General features: G+C 35.7%; 1 protein-coding gene across 3 annotated transcripts in view; it reads right to left on the bottom strand.

Moving 5' to 3' along the window:
* The window catches only part of cpx (synaptic transmission protein complexin), a 341,835-nt gene that overhangs the window by 11,463 nt on the left and 314,406 nt on the right, over positions 1–15,966 (bottom strand). The gene's annotated exons all lie outside the window — the stretch shown is intronic.

Here is a 15,966-nt window from a genome sequence, read left to right as displayed (position 1 = left end):
GACACAAACCGACAAAAAAAATACAAAAACAAAAGATCCCAGGTATGGAAAAATAACGCACTCTTGGACGAATCGAAGCTACATATCTCGAAAGCAAAAACAAATGCGTGCAAGTGGAATAAAAAAAAAAAAATTCCCTGAAATCAACGAAGCTCCCCACAAAACTTACGCGATAGCTCAAGAGCCCTAGCGACACCTCGCGAAACCCGGTCCACAGCTTCGTTCGAAGGGGGTCAACTCAAACGGGGCGTTAATTAACGTCACCACCGATCCCCCCCCCCCACTCACTCGACCGGCGTCACATTTGACGCTCCCGCGGGCTACAGCCCCAGTGCACGTCGCGGACCCTCGAGCTTCCGCAAGCTCGGCGGTGGTTTTGAGCCCGAGAGCTGTCGGCCGGCTCGCATCGACGGCTGCGTGACATGGAGTCGCTGGACGCGTGCTGTCGGTTCGACGCGGCCGTTTACGCGCTTCAGGTTTGACGCGCTCGAGTGGACGAGTGGTTATTTTTATTTTATCTCCCCCACCCCCCCTTCGTTTCCTGCTGCTCTCGTGAGTGTCGGCTATTATGTCCGCGTGGGTGGCTGTTTGCGTTTTCATTTATTCATCGCGGAATGGAAATCCTACTGTAAAAATATGCCCTCCACGTCATGAATTCATTGAGCGGAGCCGAGGGAATCCACATGAGAACGCGGATGGCAATTTTTTTCTTTCTTTCTTTTTTTCCCCCGTGATTGTACATATCGATTTTTTTTTGTAAGGAGTTATTTACGCAGCAAATACATTTTTTGATTTCAGCACAATGATTTAATACTTTCCCTGATTTTGTTCAGAGGTATCATCCCGTTTCATTAAATGTCAGTAGATATTTGCTAATGATTTTTACTTTGTTCCAGATTGATTTGATAAAGGACGATCCAAGTGACTTCATGAGCTGAAAAAGCTCCTTTCGTCATGAAAAAACAGCCTGGAGAGATTGTAATGGCAAACGCTATTTAATCACCGATGGAATGTGACACTCACCCAACGAAGCCCAATACTCATTTCATAAAATTTTTTTTCTTCTCCCGATATCCGTCCCCATCGGTGTAACGAGGTACATCGCGCTCAAAACTTGCTCTTGAAATCGTAACTCTGGCGCTCGCTTTCATTAAAATCCCAATGCTCGTGCAATCCCAGCGAAACGTCACCGCGAACGGGCAGTTGTTTCCGCGGGAACGAATCGGGCCGATCGCGGGGGAGATAAAACGCGCTCATCTGCAGGAAACCGTGCAAGTGATGTCACCCCTGCGGCTGGCGAGAACAACAAGTACAACATCGCGGACATGGAAATTCGTGGCGACTGCATGCACATTTGGGGCGCAGTATACCTACGTCGATTTTGGAACGGGAAACGTGTGGCTGGTCCCGAAAAACAGGGTAGCGTCAAAAAATGAAGTTTCTCGATAGGTTGCGTTTTTATTTTTTCCCACTAGAATTTTTCGCAGGAGTCAGAGCAATGTGTGCACGTTGGACGGCTTGATGGGCAAAGTTTATTTCTGTACCAAGAGTCCTTGGATCTCCGTTGGTAACTAAGCTTCCACTGGATGAAAGAAAAAAAATTTGTTTGTGATAATAATTCGTTATTCTTTTGAAATGGATATTAAATTAATTTTTTTTTTTTTTTTTTCAATCTTACGTTATTTACACAAATTTTTTTACTTTAATAGAGAAAATACTAATGTAAAACAAACATTTTTTCCACAACCTTGTAACAGCAGTATTTTATTACATTAAAAACTTGTGAAATGCGCTAACGAACGTATGCGTAACTTCAAGCATGAAAATATGCAGGATACTGTTTAAATACGCTTTTGTGTCGTAACCAGGATCGTTATGCATCTTGTTAAAGTAAACCGTTATAGATGCATCTGGTAGTTAAAGTGTTTCATAATATTTGTTTTATCAAAGCTTAAATTTTATTTTAAATGGTAACCACACATTAGCTGACAAAACTCCAAAGAACCCGTGCCGAGGACTCTCACGTTGTTTGCTATGAGCGTGTAATTTCCGAAATTCGCAAAAAAAATACCCCGGAATAACTACTACAAACTCCACCCTCGCGATCAATCTCAATTGTCAATCGACGATCGCCGATAACAGTCCGCAATATCCATTATGGTTTTCTTCCAGTTTTAAAAAGCTCAATTGCTGCTCGCGACAAAGGTACACCATATTGTTACCGATAGGAGCAGTGAAACAACAACTATAACAACAACACTGCAAGTACCCTTCGGGGAAATAACCGTTATTATCCCCGGCTCAGACGCGCACCTGCTACCGCAACTTTTGTGCTAATCTTCCCGTTATGCCGTATATATACGAATCGCGTGCATACGCAATCTATGGCACTCAGCCTGATTGTCGCTTTGTTTGCGCGAGATCGGCTTGTTTTCAGATACAGAGTAATCCTTTGTTTTTTTTTTTTTTTTTTTTTTTTACTGTCATTTATGTCTGTTTTTTTGAAAAACAAAGGTAAAGTAGGGTATTTAGCGGGGATTGTACATGTGGTACCGAGAGTACAGATTTTTTTTTTTCAGGGAAAAATTCAAATTTGAGCTTTGTTCGTGAGATAGTTTTTGTCGAGGGAGGAAGGTAAAAAATTACGCAGCCATTATTTGGGAAAAAAACAGCCCGTCCGATGGCGTTGAGATTTATGCGCCAACGCTTTTACGTCAGAATGAAAGTAGAGGAAGACAAACTATCTTTCATTAATTATTTTTTTTTTTTCAGAATATGTTACGCCGTGAAATGTAAAAACGCGTGAGCTGATTGTACGAAAAAAAATTATTTACCCTCCGAATTAGGTAGTAGTCCATAGAGGGATAAAAGAGCAAATGGGTTATGGTCGAGCCCAGATAGTGTACTTAAGTAAACGTATCGTCATTAGGATCTTGTTGCACAGAGCGCCCCGAAAACTCCGCATTGCGGTTTTCAGCGTAGTGTTGGCGCTTTACACGTCGCATGTCACTATAATGACGCCGTTGGTGCGCAAACTCCCCGCGACTCGGTCGTTTCCCTCGATAATTTTTTTTTTTTTTTTTGCTCATGCGAGCATCTGCGAGATTTTTCATTCATGTCGGGTTTTTGTACTTTTATTTTTTCACTTTGTGTTTGTAGTCTTTATGAAAAATCCTCATGTCACGATAAATTATGGTTGTTTTTTTACTTTGAATTTAATGAAGTGATGTGTTACAAGCAACTTGTCAGTCAACTTTAAAAATAACAAGTAAATAATATAATTCTATATGTTTACACAAAAATGTAGTAAAAAATAAAATGTATAAATATAAAACCGAGTGAGATCAAAGAAAAATCTTTTTGTATTGTTGTCGCTGATATTCGAAGAACGAACAATTTTTTATCCCCAACAAAATGTGAAAATTAAAATTTTCCACGAGCGTCATCTGAAAAAAGTTTATAATTGAACTCAAATACGATTTTTTCTATTCTAGTTTTAGTTATTCTAGTATAGGGAAAAAATTGTAGTTCCACAATTAAAAGGCAAAAGGAAAATTTTCCTGGAACAAGGAGACTTTTTTTCCACAGTGACCAATAAAAAGTTTTAACCACCAAAAATCGCCCTTAAACATCAAACTTCATAAAAACACTCCTTACACGGAGTAACGCTCATTTTTCCACTTCCATCCTGCAGCACGCGAACTGCAACATATACATTCGCTTTTAGGTAAACCCTCAACGGATTGTTCACTGCACGCCAACATATAACTGAAAATAAGTGCTTGCGACGTGGCACTTAAAAACCGCAACAACATTTCCCTAACGTTGGAAAAAAAAGAGAAAAAAAAAAAAAACTCCAACCCCCACCTCGGCATCAATCAACGCTTCCACGAACGCGACAGAATTTTAATTGCACTTTTTGCCCAATCGCACCTGAATGCGATTCAATTAGCGCGATTTTATTCAGACCAAGTGTTTTTTCACCCCAGCGACAAAGAGAGAGAGTTCATGTAAATTCAGCGTCCCGGCCGCTAAAGAGCGCAGCCTGAAACCCTGACAAAGCACCAGGTCTAATTGCAAACGACTAATTATGTGCCATTGTTTTCGACGCAAGAGCTACGTGGCCATACACCGTGGAAATGGGTACCGGACTACGTGGGTTTATTACAAAAAGGACGGTTGAGTGCAAAGTTGGCTCTCAATTAATTCTTGCCGTGTCATGGAGCTTACGTCGAGGGTGTCGAGGTATGTTGGGAACGTATTGACGATATTCACGGTACAGTTTGGTTTCCAGGAACCGAGCGAGTTACACGTTTGGTCGATGATTTTCAATATCATCTCGAAATGTTTTTCCCAACAGTTCGTGGGTGGGAGAGGTTATGTTGATCGAGGGGTGTTTCGTGGTTGCAAATCGTTTTCCATGCATCGTTTTTTCAACAAATTAGGATGAAATTTCATAAGTCAGCTTAAAGTTGTTGAGAGAAGAGCGTTCAACTATTGAAAGTAAAATAATAAAAAAAATAAAAAGTAACACTTCTCCGTCAAACATAACCTCTCTCTTTCACACATTTGTTATTATACACTTGCGCATGTACAACCATACGTGGATGAAAGCTAGTAAAAAGTATTATAACAATAAAATTGTTGAAACAACACACTTGGATTTGCAGTAAAGACATATATACATTGATTGGAATCTTGGTCTCAGTTTCGCTGAAATTGTCTAGATTTCTATAGAATGAAAGTTAAAGTTTTTGTTAGGAGTGCAGAAGATAAAATATAATGTTTGTTCTGAATAACAGAATTTTAAAGAGAAAAGTTAATAATTTTCGTTAATTTCGAGAAAAGTTCACAGTGTTGGTGATGTTTTCTAACCTATACTTGTTGAGGAAAAAGCAGCTTTTTTAATATCAAAAGCCATTATGGATGGATATTGAAAAGCTCGCGGATTATAAACATGAAGTGTAAAAATCCTAGTTTTGGTAACTATGTAATCACATACGTTGACATCATTGTCATAAAATTTTTTTTTTTTACCTATTGTCAAGAAATAATGTATATTGCATCGGAATGGTACAAAAATATTGTTTTGTGCACATTGCAACTAAAAATATAATTTTCGCATGTACGAATGAAATATCTTCTCTTTGTTTCAACTCACATTAATCGCAAATTAATTTTGTACAACTAAATAGCATTTTATACGAATCGTAGGAACAAAGGGCAAAATTATTTAAATTCTACTGGACAAGATCGTCGCGTGACAAGACTTGTTATTCGCAGTAAAATTTCACACAAATAAAGAAGAAAGAACGCCGTCAACGACGATGAGCTGGCAAACGGTGAGCGTCTCAAAAGGAGTCAGTCTGACTCTATTAGGAAGTCGCCATATTAAAAGCAGGGACTCCCTACTAGAGTCAATTTGACCCCAGTTAAGTTCAATCTTCTTTCTTCCACCCGAGTTCTCCGTTGTCCCCCTCCCGAGTTCTATTGTTCCCCAAGGGGAGAAAGCTGCAATGGATAACGATTAAGAAATATAATATGGTTAGACACGCCTCTTGGCGTCTACATGGATTTATTACATTGTACTCACTTTTGTCCACGCTCACTTCTTTTCTTTCTTCGCTCTTCGACCTCAATTTTCCTGTGACAAATACAATTGTAGCACAATATTTCACGCCATTGCCAGGACATTTAAAACAATTTGCAACATCCACACTCTCTGATTATCAGTCACGCGAGTACAAAACAAGAGCTCGTTCCGCTCTAATTGTGATGTATTAAACAAAATATTAAAACGCAGAGAAGATGACTATATTGAATTTCGTTTCAATGTGCAAAAAAAAAAAAAAAAAAAAAAAAAATTAAAGTCGGTACGTGGAAAATAGTACATTTTTCATCGGATTTTAAATTGAATATTTAAAGTTGTATAGAGTAACTTTATCAATATTGGTGGATAAATATTCTCAAACTTTTTTTTGTTTACCATTGGTGTCTTTTTAATCGCTTTTGTTATCATTAAATATTATTATCATAAATTAAATCGTTATTAAATTTTATCATACTACGTGTATACACATCTCCTTGTTTAGGAGTAATCATTTATTTGTGTTCACTAAGAAAAAAAAAATTATAAAATATACTACTATTTATTGGTAATCTTGTTTTCTCTTTTTCAATATAATTTTTACACCAAGGATAATAGCTATTACTGAGCAAACATTTAGAAAAAAAAAAAAAACATAATTTGATGAGTAACTGTCTTGCTCGGAAGTATGAAAAGAGTTTTTTTTCCCCTGAGCTGACGAATAGAAGACGAGTCACTTAGTCATTTTGCTAAAAAAAGCATTAGGCGGTCGTGAAAAAAGGGATTGGACGACGAGTTACACCAAGAGAAAGGTTGTTTTTTTTCGCATGTCTGAGTTTTGGAATCAAATTTTTGTAAAAAAAAAAAAAAGAAAAGGAAAAAAAAACTAAATGAGTACTTGAACAAAAGAAAAGAAAAAAAGAAAAAAAAAATTGAAGAGAGGTAGAATCGCCATGCCCTACAAAGTTTGCATAATGCTTGTAGTGGTAGGTACAGCAAAAGTGTGACAGTAGTAAGGAACAAAAGAACGATAGTCTTTTATTTTCCGTGACCCACGTCAGCGTCATTTTTTCGCGCTGATTCTCGCAAGTGACGATGATTTTGTCTTGGAAAAATGGGAGAATGAAAAAAAAAAAAAAAAAAAAAAAAAAAAATGGGGATGAAACTGCGACGCGTGCGATTGACGTCACCCACGCTCTCTCGCTCGGCCTGAAATACATTGAGATTGGCTCTCAGAGTGTCTGTCAATACGTCCTTTCGTTCGCTCGTTTTTTTTTCCCATCATTTTCTTTTTTATTGTTATTTTTTCCTTTCTTTCGTTTCCATACTCCCGCTCATCTCGATTCCTTTCTTCAACACCGGCTGCCTACCCTCGCTCTATGCGTCTATTTTTCACAAAATTCAGAGCGCACTGTCAATTCGATATGTGCATAGGATTTTCAATCCCTCCCTTTTATTCTCGACCTCTTTTTTTTATTTTTTTTTTTATTTTGATACAATCTTCCAACGGTCACTAGAGTGGGAAAATATTTTTTAATAAATCGTCCGGGCCCTTTATTGTTTTTTCCCCCGCGCACACTTTCTCATTACTCCCGTTACCTGCTCTGGCGTGACTATTGTTTTGCAACGCCTTCCTCGTTCCCTCTAGCTCTTCGTGTTGCAGCGAATGCGATTTTTCAGCGCATTCGGAGGAATTCAATTTCGTTCGTTACGTATTACTTACAGGCCGTTGATTGCGCCTGCGAACACTCGCAGAGTTTTCGTGACTTCTTTTTGAAACTACGTGTCACATGTATTTTTAACACCGCATATTATGCGTAGGTGCGTTCGTTAACGATTTAATGGACAAATGTGTCGGTTATTGTTGTGTAACATAATGGTAGATGGATCGGTTTAACTTACGATGGATGCTTGTTTTTGGAAGTTTGTTTTCGCAATATCTCACCTGAAACAAAGAAAATTGAATCACGTTAGTCGTACATTCAGCTCGGATGGCGTGCGAAAATGGTTACGGTGCTTTCTGAATTATTACAGATCGTATGTCTTTGGACACGCAAAACTCGAATTCGAACTTTGAAACTCGCGCGTTGGAGTAAAACATTTTCGTGTGCAACGTTCATTGGGAATTCCAATCTAAATTCATGGTTCGCGCTTGTGACTGGTAACGTTATGAATAGGGTATGTATATTAGCTCCAAGTTTCTTCCTAAAACTTGAACGTGAAATATTTTGACACTTGATCCAAATCCTTTTCAATCCTACTACGGACATTTAAAGTCCAAGAAACACTGAAACGAACACGGGTATAATGTTTTCTGTTTTGGCGTCAATTTCTAATAAATTTGATTATAAAATATGAAATTTTTTTTCAACAACAACTCATTGTTTACAAAAATCAGTAACTGCACTCCTAGTAGATAAGGTAATTTCACTAGATCTGGTTGTAAGGGATGTATACTGTAGTACTTATCGTATAGAGGGCGCCTAGGAGTTGAGCTGAACTCCCTCAACATTATTACCATTTGTAAGATTTTTTGTAGATGCTTTTTAGACTGCTAATGTCCATCATAAATACATCTTTGATATGGACATTAGAAGCCTGTAAGACATTAACAAGAAATTCTGAGAAATTATGTTTGTTGGGCCAAAATTTATATGTGACACTAACACCATCGTTATCGACGTACAGTATTGTTATTATACACCCAAAACGTTATATGTAGGTAGATTGGATTGAGCCTGCTGCCATGCAAGTTGCAACAGAGTTGGTAGATAATTTGTGGAGAAGGATGGTACGGAAAGTACGTAAGGGGTATAGTTCTTGGAAGAAAAGGTACCTTCTCCATTCTTGCTGCATTGAAAAGAGATCCACCCTTTTCCAACACAGAATGTCTTTGATATAAGCTCTCACTGATGGACCAACACATGAACATGTTGCCATTTATACTGAGTGATTGCTTATTCAACGTCTAAGCGGTTATTAAATAAATCTGTAGGTACACCAGCAAAACGATTCGAGTTTTTCCTAAAGATTAATGTGTACGAAATGTATTAATGTGGTACAAATATTTGTTCAGTATATTACTGTTCCGTCTCCACATTTGTTTAGTCATTGGTGACTTTGTCTTTAGGATGAATCTTTGTTCAACTTTGCTTTCAAGTATCTCCGTACACATACATCTTGAGGGAACGTTGTCAAAAATAGTAAGCCAACAACGCGTATATGTTCACGTATACAGACCGATACCACTTCATTCGCACCTCGAGATTCATCTGTACATCCTTTGATTTCGTGTCCCTTCTCTTTCTCATGCTACGGATTTATGCGTGTCCCTTGCGTGTTTGTACTTTGCGCATCGTGCTTTGATTTAGCTGCCGTGTACGCCGAGATTGCTGTGCGTCGCGTCGTCGGATACCGCAAGCTTTCATTTGTGGATCCATTGTGCCTTTTGTTTCGGGGCTTTTTTTTTGTTTCCATTGCTTGGCCATTGTTCCCATTTTTCACTAAATTTGTATTAAACCTTCCGATTTCGATGAGGAGCACAGTTTTAATGAAAGAATCGCATGATTATCTCTCTCTCTTTTTTGTAGAGGCCACATTTATCTTGTGGTGTCAAAAAAATAATTTACAATAATCAAAAAAACGATTTATGAGTAAAGCAATCCAATGCCTTTTGTTTTGAATAGCCGTAAGGCATGGAGTAACAGAATTTTTGTGAAATGTCCCACATGTGTGCATGTACCTGTGACATACTTGCAAAAAAGAGAATGCAAGTGCGAGCGGTGGCGAGTTTAAAGCAACGCGCTGAATACACAAAGAGATCTCTAATTAAAAGACTTGACAAAAAAATACGTGTATGTATAAGAGAGAGAGAGAGAGAGAGAGTCAATTGGAGGGGGAGGAGGTTGTGGAGTGTGTATTCGAGACATGCTGACCTGAATTTGGCTCGAGCTTTTGTGGATTCAAAGAAGTGTAAAGTCCCCTTGTGTTTTTCGATGCATCGACTGAGAGTGTCGATGGCAGATAGTACGTGTTCGTTAGAGAAAGTTTTTTTTTTATATTAAATAAAATTAATATTTTAATTGTAAAACACATTTTGAATATGATGTAAGAATGGTACCATTTGGTTACGTGGTGTATGTTCCATTATACGTGAAAATTTGTAATTATCATCTTGAAAAGTTTTAAAACGATCAAACTAGGCTAAGTTGTTATTTAATTAACTAGACTCATTAAAGTAATTGAATCAGGTTATTTTCAAACTTGATAGAAAGCTTTCTTTGCATAGATAATCTCAACGCCTCAAAATTCATTAAGATTTGCCGAGAAGAAATATTTTACGAGCCTCAAACTGCATAGTTTGTTTGTAACATTCAAAGTTGACATTTACAAGGCTCGTGAAAAATTGTAAATCTCCAATACATGTTTACCATAATCATAATATTCAATGTTTTTTACTTTCAACTAAAATTAAAATAAATAACTTTAAAAACAAACAATAGTTACTATTTTAATAAATTTAAAAAAAAATCATCTTATGTGCCCCTATAATTTAAGAAAAATAAAAATTGATCTGTATCGTTTTAAATATGGATGCAAAAATGTGCTTACGCAATAGTTGTAGAAATACAAAAATTGGAAAACACAAGGAATCATAATATCTCCAATCATCTCAAACTTGCTCAGTTGTCCAAAATTCAGTATAAAAATGAAAGACACTTTGGTGGACTATTTAAATACTCCTGGTCAACCAACCAAATTGTCATTCATTTTTATATTGAAAAAAATTGAAAATTCACAAGTCAATTACTATTCGCAAGGTATATAGCTACGATTTTTGTCTGACCACCCTCTTCCGCAAAAAAAGTGCTGAGATGTTAAAAAACCAAAGCTGTTTTTTTTTTCTGTGCCTAAGTTAAACACAAAAAAAAATTACTACATAAATAAAAAAATAAGCGATAATGTATCATCACGTGAAATATCAACAGTGCACTGCTGCAATTTTCGCTCATGCCCTCAAAAAAATAAAATTTTCCAAAAAATGATCGAAAGACCACGATTAACGAGTATCCCGCAAACTCTCCAACACCCCGCGTACGACGCATTTCCATCGCGATGAAAGCATTTTTCTCTCCCCCGTAAACTACAACAATCACTCGAGCTCCAAACTTTGAGTATTATACATCCGTACACGCATACCCACAGACAAGTGAGCTCGAGAGAAAGCTCGCTTGCGAGATCCATATAAAAGCGCGTTGTCGTCAAAAGGCAGCGTATTGCCCTTCGGCCGCGTGGGGTCGAACTCATTACATTGTCGCTCGTTTGGCTGATGACGGCTGCAAGAGAGGGGAAGACCGGCATTTAATTTCGAGATGGAATTTTCATCGAGTCGGAGAAATTTTATTGGGGAAATTCCCGAGGCTCGGAAACACTCCAGCCGCTGACCTCCCCTTCTCCCCTAGCTTGGTTCATGCGCTCCTTTTTTTCTTCGCTTGAATTTTTTTTTTTTTTTTTTTATACACGAACGGAAATTGAGCACGGCACGATCGACGTTCGTACCTATCGGCCAAAGAGGCGTCCCCGGCTGTTTTAATTGCCGATCAGGAATGCAGGCGGTGTGGCGTGCCTGCATTGTTTGTTCATCGATATTATCGAGGACGATGGGAAAATTATACCACGTCATCAAAATTTTACCAATTTTTTTGTCCATTTTCGACGCTTGTTCAATCACGATGTGCGAATTTTCGTGCAGGTACATAAGTGGATTTTTTTTCAACCCAAGTGTACGAGTAGATTTTTCGGATTATGCGAGAAATTTTCCTTGAAATTATAGTATTTTTTAATTGTTAATTGGGTTAGCTGGTTGGTATTTTATTCGCATTTATATTGAACATTCTGACTAGTGAAAAATATATGTATATAAAATCGGTTACTCTAAACGTTTAATATTTATTAAAAATAAAATTTTAAGACATATTCAGTAAGTAACTAAAGTACTGATTTTTAAAATGATTTTTATGCGTGTTTTGTAAAAATTGTCGTCGATAAGCTTAAAAAAGAGTTACATTAAAATCTTCAAATAACTATTATTTAAAAATTTTTGATTAATTTATTGTATAGCGTTTGTAAAAAAAAAGACTCTGTTTTATAAAATGAATTTAAATCACTACGCAGTGGAAAAGTCCCAGATTCATAAATATTTTTTTTATTTATTAATTTTTCAGTAAGAGTTTCTAAGACTTGTTTGTTTCTAAAAGCAACATGATTAAAATCGTTCAAGAAGAAAAAACTTTATCTACGTACAATTTCACTGATATAAGAATTAAAAGACATTCTTAATCCGGATACAATAAAAACAAAACCCTTTTTCGTATTAAAAAAAAAAAAAAAAAAAAAAAATTTAAAAATCGTAGGGAGGAAAAAGAAAAAGTAAAATTTTTCACGACTGTGATGAAATTCATCGAGGAAGTTGTAGGGTATGTCCTAATAAAATATCTGTTGTTGTACAAAATATCTATTATTTACCTATACAAAAAAAGGAATTAATAAACATTCATTGAAATACTCACAAGAGTCTTAAAATGAATAAAATAAAAGAAAAGGTTTTTGTAAAGCAATTCAGGAAATACGACGAATCCGATTTCTAATCACGAGAGACATGTGTGGCACATACCCCATGGACTCTGCAGAGTCTAAGCAATTTCCCGAAACTTTGAAAATTCTCGGAATGCCGTAAGGGTATTCTCGTTAACTCAGACAAATTTTCTTCCCTGCATGGTACCTCCCGTACTTGGAATAGTTTGTCACTAGATTCTTGTTTGTAAGCAAGCGTTTTTGTCATGCATCTGCTGCTTTGAAGATTATTCTGGTAAAGTTGCCTAACGAACGCCATCAGTGGTATGATTAATACATGTACACATGAATTGTTTGTAAGCAATATTTCAAAAAGTGGAAAAACTTTATTGTTTTTTAAACTTTCAACTACTTACAAATGAAAATTTTCTGAAAATATAATGCATTGTTTTTTTTATTGCTGCTTGTAACCTATTGATTAGAAACATGTTTTTTTTTTTTTTTTTTTTTTTTTGTTTTTTTTTTTTTTTAAATAGTGTTACTTAATTTAGACAATGAAGTTAAAGTATCCAAATAAAATTTTTGAAAAGTTTTTCCAAGTACTTCTCCACTTTTACGTTTTAAATTTTTTCCTCCCAAAAAATTAAATATTCAATATTTGTCTTTGCTGGAAAACAAATTTGACAAGTACTGTATGTAACAATAAAAAAAATTTCGAATACAAATAATACAAAATGGTCTTAAAAAAAATTACATTTAAAGTGTTCAAAAAAGTAATTACACCACTTGCCACGAGAATAAGTGCTTTGCTTTGTTTGGGTTTCCTGGCAATTTGGACATAAGTTTTTGTAAGGCTTATAAAAAAAAATATTTTTTTCGACCGTCTGACTTGACATGGAATATACCTTATGTATATGTTAATATCAGTGACCCCAACATCCCGTTCACACTCGCCTGTACCTGCCCCAGAAATACGATCGTATTTTAATAACGACCACCCCGAGACGGCTCAGCCAAAACAAAAGTGGAGCAGAGGGGGGTTATAACTTTTGTTCGCATGTCGGAGGCATTAAATCGTCCGAATATCGCATTTGTGTTAAGTCTTGAGCGCCCCGTGAAAGCTAGAATTATTATGAGGCATTAAGTCGGATTTGTACGAAAAGATTCACGATTGGTACGTTATGTATTACATACACCAGATAAAGTGAAGTGCGCCAAAAACCTATTTTCCTACCTCGAGGATTTTTATATATGTTAACCCAAGAACTTTTACGACTGCCTAAAATTACCGTGTTTTGTTGGAAAAAAACTTTTTCAGCCGAATTTATTGGCAAACCAAAGTTTTGTGTTATTCAAATTTTTGTTGCGATAGTTTACATACACTTGTACAGCGGTGACTACGGTAAAATTAATGTTTCAGTAAAAGCGCTTGAAACACCGTGTAATATTGATGAAAAGTTTATTTTCATTTATTGTTCAAAGTACTGCTATTATTACCCTTTCTGCACTTACAAAGAGAAAAGCATTCAAGAGTCTGCTCCCAAAGGTTTTGTAAACAGGCAACTTGTCTTTGTGAAGGGTCGTCTTCCTCCTCTTCTGACAAAATATTGGACTTTTTTTTTACGCGGTACGCTGGTGTGTAACATTTTTTTATTAGCAGCTCTTGTAAACTTAGCTTTGCGCTGGAAACAAAAGAGAAATGAGGAGTAAAAAAGGAGCTTCGTTGGAGGAAATGAAAAAAAAGTCTCGGACTAGAGGGGAGCTCAGACGGATTTAGCCTGTAAATTTTTTATCATCCGTGTCCTTGTGGAGCTTACGTTTAATTAAGTGCACCCTCTCTCATTACCTATTCGGAGCTTTTTTTTTTGCGTGTGTAAGATATATAATTTACCTGAACACTGGTTGATATTATTAATAACTGTTAACAGTCACTATTCAACTTACACCTTAGATTTTTTAAATATTAATTTAAAAATAGTTTTAATGTTTAAAAGTTTTACTGGTGTAGTTGTAGTCAAATAAAATAAAATAAATTGTTTTATAGAAGCAATGGCGAAACAAGTTTATTCACGCAAATTATTTATACTTTGCATTATTTTTATGAGAAAGCAGAATTGGAAATGATTTTTTGGTTATAAGTTTTTCAAACAATATGAAAGAAAATTTTTGAAAGATATTGCAGTCTTTTTGCCAAAAAATTTCTTACTCATCACTACTTACAGTGCAATATTTGACAAAAAATTTTTTTTGTGACAAATAAGTTTAATAACTTGTATATATTAACCATTATTGTAAAGTATTTCAAATTAAATATTTTTATAAATTTTGGAATACTTTTATTTTTTTTCCAAATTATTTTTTCATTTAAATTAATTTTTTTTTTTTTATGTATCTAAATATTTTGTATTTATTGTGTAATGTACATGTATATAAAAATGTTTTTTTTTTAATTTTCATTTTTCATTATGAGAGCTGACATATACGAAATAGATCGTATGATTTTACTCTTAACAAAATTCATTTTTGAATAATTGCTGAGTTATTATAATATTGTTTGAAAAGGACTTTATATAGAGAGTTGAAACGTTGCTCATCAAACGAAATGGATTTTGACAGTATACCGTTTGATTTCTTTATTTATTCTTTTTTTTTTACGAATAAAATGTTGTTCAGCACTGTTTTATAGGTAGTAATAAACAAATTTTACAGTTAAAACAAAGTGGCCTGTTTTTATGAGTTATACTCGCACAAAAATGTCGCGATACGATAAACTTTTTGCATTTTAGGATTTTTGTTTCACATTTTTATGAGATTATTTTTTTTAAACCCATAAATTTTTCGTCTTTCATACAGTAAACTTAATTCGCATGATTAATTTACCATCAAGTTATTCGAAGTTGTTATTAATAGTACGTTATTACTACCGATTAAACAAGAGAAATGAAAATAAAAATTGAATTAATAAAAATTGGTATCACGATAAGTCTCGAAATGCCTCGTTAGCGATAGATAGCGCGTCATTATGGTAGGACGTAAATTCCTGTGATATCCTCGAAGGAGTTCATAGCTTGTAAATGACAAAACATTACAAATTTTTTGTCGATAAGCCGTTTCAGTAAAAATACTACAGCATACAAGTCTTGTTAAATTAAAAAAAAAGTTTTATCCAAGCCGTTGGATCAAAAAATTAATTTTTGATGCATGATTCAAGTACAAGATGTACCCAAGATGTCTCGACAAAATTTAATATTGCCTTGATTTTTCAAGACGACACGAGGAAAGATCGATGTTTTCTTGAGTCTTGCGGCAGCCCTACCCGGAAGTATATTATATGTATAGGCGTATATATAGTTGCTAGTTCACGCGCTGTCCGTCTCGCTCGCCCTAATGGCATCGGACGGTAATAAATTGGATATCGTTTACCTCGAAATTTCGAGTGGGATCGGGCAACAGTAAAATTCGAAATTAATTGGAAATTTCTCGCTCTACACGCCGGTATTGTTATTTTCAGCCAACTCACGAGACATTGACGAAACAAACATTAAAACCTACTTTTACTAACGAAGCTTTGGCATTTTCCACTACTTTTAACGCGATCTACGTATACAATATGATACTTGACCCTTTGAAAATCAACTTTTGGTCTCAGCGGATTTTCCATCACAAGTTGTATACACACAAACTCACGGAACTTTTCGTACTGACGCGCCATCATAATTATATTTGTTCTCTCGCGTCCAAGCTCTTGTCCCAGATCAGTCATTCATCTCATTTTTGGGACTACAATTGGTCACGAGACACCACTT

This window comes from Copidosoma floridanum, unplaced genomic scaffold (assembly GCF_036245765.1).
Source record: "Copidosoma floridanum isolate Cflo_tuat_1 unplaced genomic scaffold, Cflo_Japanese_pri ptg000012l, whole genome shotgun sequence".
Lineage (NCBI taxonomy): Eukaryota > Metazoa > Arthropoda > Insecta > Hymenoptera > Encyrtidae > Copidosoma > Copidosoma floridanum.
The sequence above is the reverse complement of the archived record's forward strand: the minus strand, read 5'-3'. Positions and strand labels throughout refer to the sequence as shown.